Source organism: Rhea americana, unplaced genomic scaffold (genome assembly GCF_003343005.1).
Source record: "Rhea americana isolate MKP2758 unplaced genomic scaffold, rheAme1 scaffold_2, whole genome shotgun sequence".
Lineage (NCBI taxonomy): Eukaryota > Metazoa > Chordata > Aves > Rheiformes > Rheidae > Rhea > Rhea americana.
The window spans coordinates 14,292,299-14,300,884 of record NW_028186149.1 but is presented as its reverse complement, the minus strand read 5'-3'; the positions used below and the strand labels follow the sequence as shown (position 1 = coordinate 14,300,884).

At 38.3% G+C, this 8,586-nt stretch overlaps 1 long non-coding RNA gene across 1 annotated transcript; it reads left to right on the top strand.

Moving 5' to 3' along the window:
• Positions 1-301: 301 nt before the first annotated feature.
• On the top strand, positions 302-7,578 carry LOC146596777 (uncharacterized). Its single transcript, XR_014895682.1, has 4 exons — positions 302-349; positions 2,678-2,818; positions 2,904-3,052; positions 6,239-7,578. It is a non-coding gene; the product is annotated as an uncharacterized LOC146596777 (long non-coding RNA).
• The last annotated feature ends 1,008 nt before the right edge of the window (positions 7,579-8,586 follow it).

Here is an 8,586-nt window from a genome sequence, read left to right as displayed (position 1 = left end):
AGGCGGAAAGGCGCAGCGGGGTCGGCAGCGCGGAAGTAAGCGCGAGCGCAGGGGTCCGCTCCTGGCCCGGGCCGGGGGGTAAAAAGCTGTGTGGTAACTGCCTGGGCCGAGCAGGACGTAGGCGGCGGGTGTGGTGCGCGCCGGCACCCCGAGCTGTTCTGCGCGTCTGCTCCCACGCGTGTTCACGCTCTGTGCAACAATATCGAGCCTTTAAAAATCCCTATATGCGATTATTGTGGAATTATTGTAGGCCCCAGGTAAGGTCTTGCTCTCGTCAGCTCTGCTCTGACTCCGTGAAACAGTTCTCCAGTTACACCAGTCATGGCGGAGGACATCGCTTGACCTGCTGGTTCGTTTTGTTACCTAACCGTATCGCACTGTAGCCGCTGGCCCTGGCGCAAGCAAGCGTGGGATGGTAGTGCTTGAGGAAAGCACGCAGGAGGAAAGGAAAAGATTCTTTCATGCCTTCTGTGAAGAGGACAGAGATTAGTGGTTTTCAAATTCTTTTCATTTGCACCACCCTGAAAACTTTCTCACGGACATGTAGAGTAGATTTAGGCCTACTCACAGCAGACTTGTTTTTCTATGCTACGGTTTTCAATAAAACTCTGTAACTTTAGTGGTAATGGTTACGAACTGAAAACGCCTCAGCTCCCTAAGTGGAAGGGTGATGATACTGAAGTAGCTGAGACCCTCGTGAGTAGTTCTTGAGGACTGCTGAAGCACCAAAACTTACCACGAGCTTACAGAGCTTTTATTCCTTGCATGGGGAAACGCTTACAGCAGGATAGTGATGCAGTCAGTGAACCACTGAACTACATCCCCTGCTCTCAACAGTGCGTTCTTAAGAATGCAGAAGTGTTTTAAAACAATTTCTTTTGGATTCACTGTCCATTCCKCATCTATTACTAAAGATTTGGCTTCAGACTGTATCAAGTAATAGTGAGTAGTGCCAGGAAAAGAGGCTATTTGTTTGAATTGCATTTTATTGTTGTTAAAAATGGTAGAATTTTATTGAAGCCGGTGCATTTGCATGCTAATGTTTTTTTTTTTTTTTTTTTTAAGGCACCTCACTTTTTTATCTGAACATTTTTTCACCTTTTCTTTTTGTTCTAACATAAAAACATTGACCTTTAATGGTAATCTAATAACCTGCATTTGAATATATTAGGTCTCTTGCTCACTAGAATATGCAATGTAATACTGTTTTTACTGGGTGCTTCATATAGACATCTGTAACTTTACCCCTTTGTAAATAACAGGAAAGCCTAAAGTTGTCAAAGTGCATAAGGCAATACCGTAACTTGGGTATAATCTCATAATAAGATGAAGTTAACAGAAACTGTAAAATTAGAATCAGATTCCACCACTTTGCTGTGCAGTATCCAGTTTATAGAGCGCTGAGACATGTTGCTCAGCTTCTTTGGAGCGCTGAGACATGTTGCTCAGCGTCTTTGGTGTTCATTTGTTGGGTGTTTTTCAGCAGTTGTTATAATTTGCATATTCTTTTAAGAGCTTTTAAGAGCAGTAAGCCAGTGCAGCACCTAGACATTTAGCTATGTGAAGTACACTCTCAACAATTTTGGTTTAGGGTGAGAGTATTTAAGAGCAGATTACAGCAAATGTGAATTAAGTGAAGGATAATGACAGAATAATGCAGGCCAAATTCTATTCTTTCTTTTATCCATGCAATCCTATAGCAGGTAGAAGGGTTGAATAAGCATAAATGAGAGCAGGCTTATCCTAGTGCTCTCACAGACACCATCATTCTGAATTAACCTTTTAGGAAAGCTGTGATCATTTCTGCATACTGTACAGTGCATGCATACAGTGCATTAATTATTCAAATTAACACTTGTGAAATACCTGGAGATTATTTATGAGTTGCACATATAACTCTGCTGCCACCTGGCCAGTTCAGAATTACAGCCTACCTCTGGGTTCCCTTTGTGCCTTTGAGTTCTGACAATGTAGAATCACCTTTTTATCATCACCCTTTTTATAGAGCTACCATTCTTAGCATTTTGTTGTTGATGATGTCAGTGCTACCTTCTTCCCTGTCATTCAGGTTATATTCATACACACACAGGGAGAAATCTTTCACTTTATCTTCTTGGTCCAGCTGTCATTACTTACAATATCTCAGACTCTCTTTCTTCCAGCACCTAAAATTTTTATTATTTAGACCTGGTCATTTATCTACACCGATAACTTGTTCCTCTCTATTTCTTCCTTTTCCTGTTGATCCAAATTTATTGTGATCCCTCATGCAGTCTTTTCAGTGATTCCTGTTCTCCATCATATCAAATTTACATTTATTTGTTCTCACTAGTGTAGCTCTACTTGTAATATTATCTAATATTGTCTCTTATTTTATTGTCCTACTCTTTTTTTAGTCTGACAAAAATGTCTTTCTCTTCTTGCTTCTTGTTTGTTTAAGGAGGAAGTTCAGTCAAGTTAGCCATGACTCTCCTSTTATGAATATCTTCTCAAAATTCACCTCTTCATCAATATCTTTCTTCATGTACATTTTCACAGGAGTAGTAGATTAAGTATACTGTTTCTAATATGTCTTCTGTAGCTTATTTTTTATTTTATTTAGAATGAATGTAGAATTGGTAAAGGCAAAGCTTCTCTTCCTTTGCCAAAACATGAGAGATGTTCTCTTTTCATTTAGCTTGGATAAGCAGAAATCCCTTTCCTTCTCTGCTGTTAAGGCAAAGAAAGCTCTCGTTCTGAGAGCTTCCAGTTCTTACGACATGCCCAAGTTAGGAGCTTATCAGAAGAAAAAAAGAAGAAACTGCATCAACCAAGCATGGTATGCCCAACCAAATGGCATGTCTAATGCTCTGCAAGCCAAACTGTCTTCTCTTGTGACTTTATCTCTTATGTTTAATCCATAGGATGAGAAGCCAAACAACAAAAACAGGCCCACAAAGAACTTTGCTTACGGCAGACAAACAATGGCCAAAATCAGCCTCTGGGAGCTTTCTGAGAAGAAATGATGAAAATATTCTTGTGTGATTGCATCTACTACTGCCAGAATCTGCAGGTGAATCAAACTTTTTTTTTAATCTGCTGACAGATGTAAAAGAATCAGTACTGACACTGGAAAATGTCTGTTAACCTCTTCCTAGGTCAGTTAAGCTAGCATAAGTCTCCCTGTGTTTATACTATGCTCCAACCTTGTTAAAAAGAAAGGACAGAGCCAGGAAGATAGTTGATATCCACCAGAGACAGCAGTAGGAAAGTCTAACCTCTTCCTGCTGCCAAGAACATCTGCTCATAAATTAGAAACTTAGAATTAGAAATTAGAAACTACTTAGAAACAATAAACTGCAGGTAGCTATTGCCTTAGCAGTGAATATATGTATATGTATATATATATATATGTATGCATATGTATATATATGTGCATTAATGAATATGTAGAAATACATGTGTGTCTGTGTGTACATACATACATACATCCATATATATATATATATATATATATATATGTAAAAAACCCTCCTCTATCTGAATGGTAAGATTAACTGTTAAATGTATTATTCAGTCTTCATTATCCTTAATATCACATGCTAAAAGTAAACTTCCCAACTTTTAATTTCTCTTTTTGTTTGGAAATATGATTTTATAGCCAATTTTCCTCTCTTTAGAACCAGACTGAGACAAATCTCTTCATGCTATTGTGCCCTTCAGGAATACTGTCAAATTCAATCATTCAGGATTCGTGAGTCTTGTGCTAACATAAAGAAATTGTTTCGCAAACCATGAGACTAAAGTTTTTTTCTTCTGTTTTTTATTTTCCATTTTCATACTTTAACCTTTTTGACTTGAAATTTAGTATTTTATTTACCTGAAAGGTGAGATTGCTAGCTTCACTCTCTCATCCATCTGAGAGCTTCATGGTGCTACGAAGCCCCAGCATAATCCACTTGGATGTGGCTGTGATTGTCTATGCCAGTATTTTCTGATCAGCTAGTCCTATCTGAAATGTCAAGAGTTATTGTGGTGTCAGAAAATATACCAGAATACAGCAGCCTCTCAACCTATATGGAGTGAGTTAAAAATAGATATAAAAATGACCTCAGGCAAAGACGCAGAGGAATTCTTGACCTTTCGTAAACTAGGTCCCATTCAAACAAAATATATTTTAATAAAGTCAGTGGAAAACATGCACCTAAGAATAATGAATGTAGGCCACACCTACACAATGGAAAAGTCTGAAAAGGACTGATGAGCCAACTGGCAAATGAATSAACACAGGTTCCAAGTGTGATGCAGTAGCAAAAAAGGGTTTGCGCAGACCCTAATGGTGGCAATTTTTGCCCRTACATGCAAATTGCTGAGGATAATTCAGAAATGGGGTACACAGATCTGATGCGCAAATGTCAAAAATGATGCCCCCCAAAAATGAAGTGAGTATAGAGAAGAGTTACAGAATGAACTGGAGGCTGAAAAAATGGCATGTAATTGAAAGATTAAAAACCTCTATTCATCTAATCAAAAAGATTGAAAAGTGAGTTGATAACTGTATGTACATACATGCACAGGACAAAATACTGAGTAACAACAGCTCTTGAATCTAGCAAAGAGCAATGTAAAAAGAAGTAATGCCTGTAATCAAGCAAATTCAAATAGTGAATTAGGTGCAGACTTCTGCATCTAATTCAGTACCTCTGATAGTAATTAATCGTTGGAACAAATTGGTAGGGTATGTAGGTTTGTTCTTTAGCTATTGATGTCTTCAGATCAAGACTGGATGCCATGCTGTAAGATGCAATTTAGCCAAATACAGCGTATGTTGTATTTGACTATAGCAGGGTCAGTTCAGGGGTAATTCAGATAAATTTAATTGCTTATAATTTACAGGATATCAGACTAGATGTTTCAGTAGTCCCTCTTTTCTGAAGTTTGTAAATGAATCGGTGTATTTTAAAAACTCCACAAATAGTTTTTTTCCTGTTACCATGCCAGGTCTAGCTTTCCTTTTCAAGTATGTCATTTCCATATTAGACTTTCCCATCACACTTGGTCATTACTGTGGCCCAGAAAAATATCGCTTACATATAAAGAAGAAACAACTGCATCAGCTTCTTGTCCCAGCTGGTCAGATTGCTCAAGGCTTCAGAGGAACTTYTCAAGTAATGTCCCTTTCCTCTGTTTGCCACCTAGAAGAATACACTTCATCCAGCCCAGCCCTCTCTATCCAAATCCAGTCCTTCCTAATGAGATTATAGTACAGCAGTCTTTTACAGGCCAAGCTGGTCAAAAGTGCTTCAGCAAATGGTTGAGACTACAACCAAAAGCAAGACAATATAACTGGTCTGGGGTTGTGCTTCAGAAAATTGTTCAGCCTTTAAAATAGGGAAAATCAAAGCTTTCTTCAGCAGACAGTCTAAATCTTTAAAGTARCATGAATGTTCTTGTATTTGCTGCAGTCTTTGTGATTGCCCACAGCTTAACAAGAATACTGTGCTTGGCGGAAATGGTACCTACAGAATAAGGGTGAAAATTGGCATCTTATGCATATTAGCCRAGTGTTTTTCATTTCCCCATATGGTATATTATCTTTACTTGAAGCATCTGTTTGAATGTACAGCAGTGCAATTTTCTTTGTTGTTCTCTACCAAAAGATACGATTTTTTCATCATTAATTAAGAGATTTTGTTTCCCAAATAGATATACAAATAGCATCGTGCTTTTTGCTCCACTATCTGACATAAGGCTGAATCTGGTAACCTCACTTATTCAATAATTGTGTTGTCATTGGGAATACTCACACATGTAAAATGAGCAGGACTTGGCCCTTTGGTCATATTTTTGTAATAAAAGATAAAATGAGATTTTAGGAAACTGCAACTTATGACCATAATATTTATGAGGCTGTCRGAATTGTACTGTAAAAATTCATATTATTCATAATTCTTCACTCTGACACTAAAGYGTCATTTCATTTATATGCAAATAAGAATATACTCTACTGCTATTTCTTCACTGAAGAAGCTGTTTGAATTATTCACATTTTATTAATAAAGCTTCATAAATAAGTATTTTTTCTACTCAATTGGTAGTGGCCAGGGGAGAGAATCTATTTATCAGACTTTGCTATTATGAGYTTCATAACAAAATATGAAGATTTATGGAGTACATAATTAGATGTTATGTGATTGTAATGAAAACATTGGGTTATCCAGATGAAATACTCTTTTCTATATGCATTTCTCCTTGGTAGGGGAACTTTCTGGAAAATGGACTAAACCCATCTCTACCTCTTGCATGAGCCTCTGAGCTGGAGAATGTGAAGTGATGCATATCACCTCCATACTGCTCTTCGAATTTCTCCTTGCTTTAACTCCAGCAGCCAAGTCTTGTCAAGACCACTGAGGAACAGTGCAAAGTAGCATATACGGATGTATCTAAAACAGGGACAGTTATTTGAAAATGAAGACTAAGCTTTTTTGAACCCTCAAACGCCAAAATTCTGTTGTGTTCCTCTATGCATAGAAACTCTTCCAGAAAACTTTATGCCATACTGCCTTACCTATTTCTGCTTGCAACTGCAAAAATGTGTTGCCCACTTTCTTTAGTAGAAAGTTTATGTTTTTGCAGGGTGGAATGTAGTACATTTTTTTTTCCAGCAGCCTCCCACATTTCCTCAAGTCACAACCCCATTTTTGGAGTTTGTGGATCTCTTTGCTGTCATCTGTGAGGAAACATTTTAGTGCTGTAATTTTGTGTGGCCACGTTCCAAGCAAGGGTTTGGCTTGTAAACGATCTTTCCAGGGTAGAATTTGGRTAACTATGTTCTGATTTTTATTTTTGTTCTTCACTCAGTGGTATGCAAACCACAGGACCATACAGCACAACTACAGAAATGTGTGAACGGATTATGCAACCACTTCCTGTTATAGCTACAAAATACGAAAATGATGAGTTAAGTGAGTGAAAAATAATGTCACTGTTCAAGAAAGTGGCAAGACCAAGACATGTATCTGTGAAAACTGAAATACAGTTGCTCAACAGACATTTCTAAGATACMTAATGTTAAGAAGATAACTTGAAAAGGAAATGAATTTATTTCATGAGCAACACAGAGGAGTACTCTAATTATTTTGCCTAACTGGAAACGGTTTCCTACTAGCTTCCCTGAAAGGCGAATGAGTCAGGCAGTTGGCGGCTGTTCATACTTAGGCCRTGAGAGCTGCTGGCTACCTAGTGGCAAGCACATACATTGCAGAGAAGTGAGATGTTGAGGCGGTTGTGGTAGCGATGTTGTAACAAGCTGTCATTTGTGTGCGTCCATGGCATTCTGGATGTTGCTTCCTGTCTTACCAGTCTATTTTGTTGTCTRTTTCTTCCCTGTGTTAACAAAAATTTGTAGCAAAATTTTGACCAGTGAAAAACAGGTATTTTCATACAAGGCGTGAAAACAAGTAGGAAACTAGTAGGATTGGATGGAAGGTTTGAAGAAAGCCTTTTGGGGGGCAGAAGCAGCTTAGGAATAGTTTCTTACCTAACTCTAGTAAACACGTAACCAAGGACAGAATGGAACGTAGTGCTAATCAAGGGAAAGGGAAATCAAAGGGACAGCTTTAATTTGGAGTTGCTGGGACAGAGCTGAGAAGCCTTCATGTTTGCCCTAGCTGGAAGAATTTCTTGGCTGTTGCAGGAGCCTAGCCTTATTATGGTGTCCTCCTCCACAGATTTATGAGAACAAGAAGGGGATAAGGGTGTTGTAATGTTCCCTTCCCCTATGGGAATTACCTTTCAYGCCAGAGGAAAGGCTATGAGGTTACTTCATCACAATTCCTATTACATTGAGCCTTCTTSTAGCCACAGGTCCTAGCCAGCTCCTCTCCACTTTGACAACCCAGTTTCCTTGGGGTTGGGTTKGGTTTGGTTTGGTTCTCCAAAATGGACCTTTTGTCACAGTTGGGATATTCYGTGCTCTGTATGCTCTGTTTATCCCAAGGCACTCTTGCATTGAACTGGCCAATGGGACCTAATTTTCCTCTGTCTCTAATTGCATTTGTATATGTGCAATGCAAACCAATACCAAACTCATGTATAACATACACTTACTTGGTAGCATTTGGTACCTACACAGCCCTCATGAAAGATAGTTTCTGAGGAAAGGTAGAATAGAAAACCAAGTTCTCAGATAAGGAAAGATAGAGAAAATCCATGGAGAAAAACAAGAAGAAACTGGGTTAAAGCTGCTTAAATGTAAGGTTTCTGTTTTGTATTCATATCAAGAAACATTAATGTCAAAATATAAGCATTTCAAATTGGGATAACTTAAAATATCAGGTTGCTTATTTCTTAGTGGGAGATTTCAGTGAGGATAAAATTATGAGAAATTAAAAAAATAGATGGATAATGCAACAGCAGTGGTAATATGCAGCCACAGGAGGTGAAAGAAGAAGAAAGTCAGGGTCAAGGATGAAGTCAACATCACAGACCATAGTGGCAACTGTTATGTTAGACTGGAGCAGAACAAAAGAAGAGAGCAGGCAGTACATGTATAATAAATGTGATAGGAAGGGCCAGATTCTATCCTACCTTGCATCAGTGCAACTT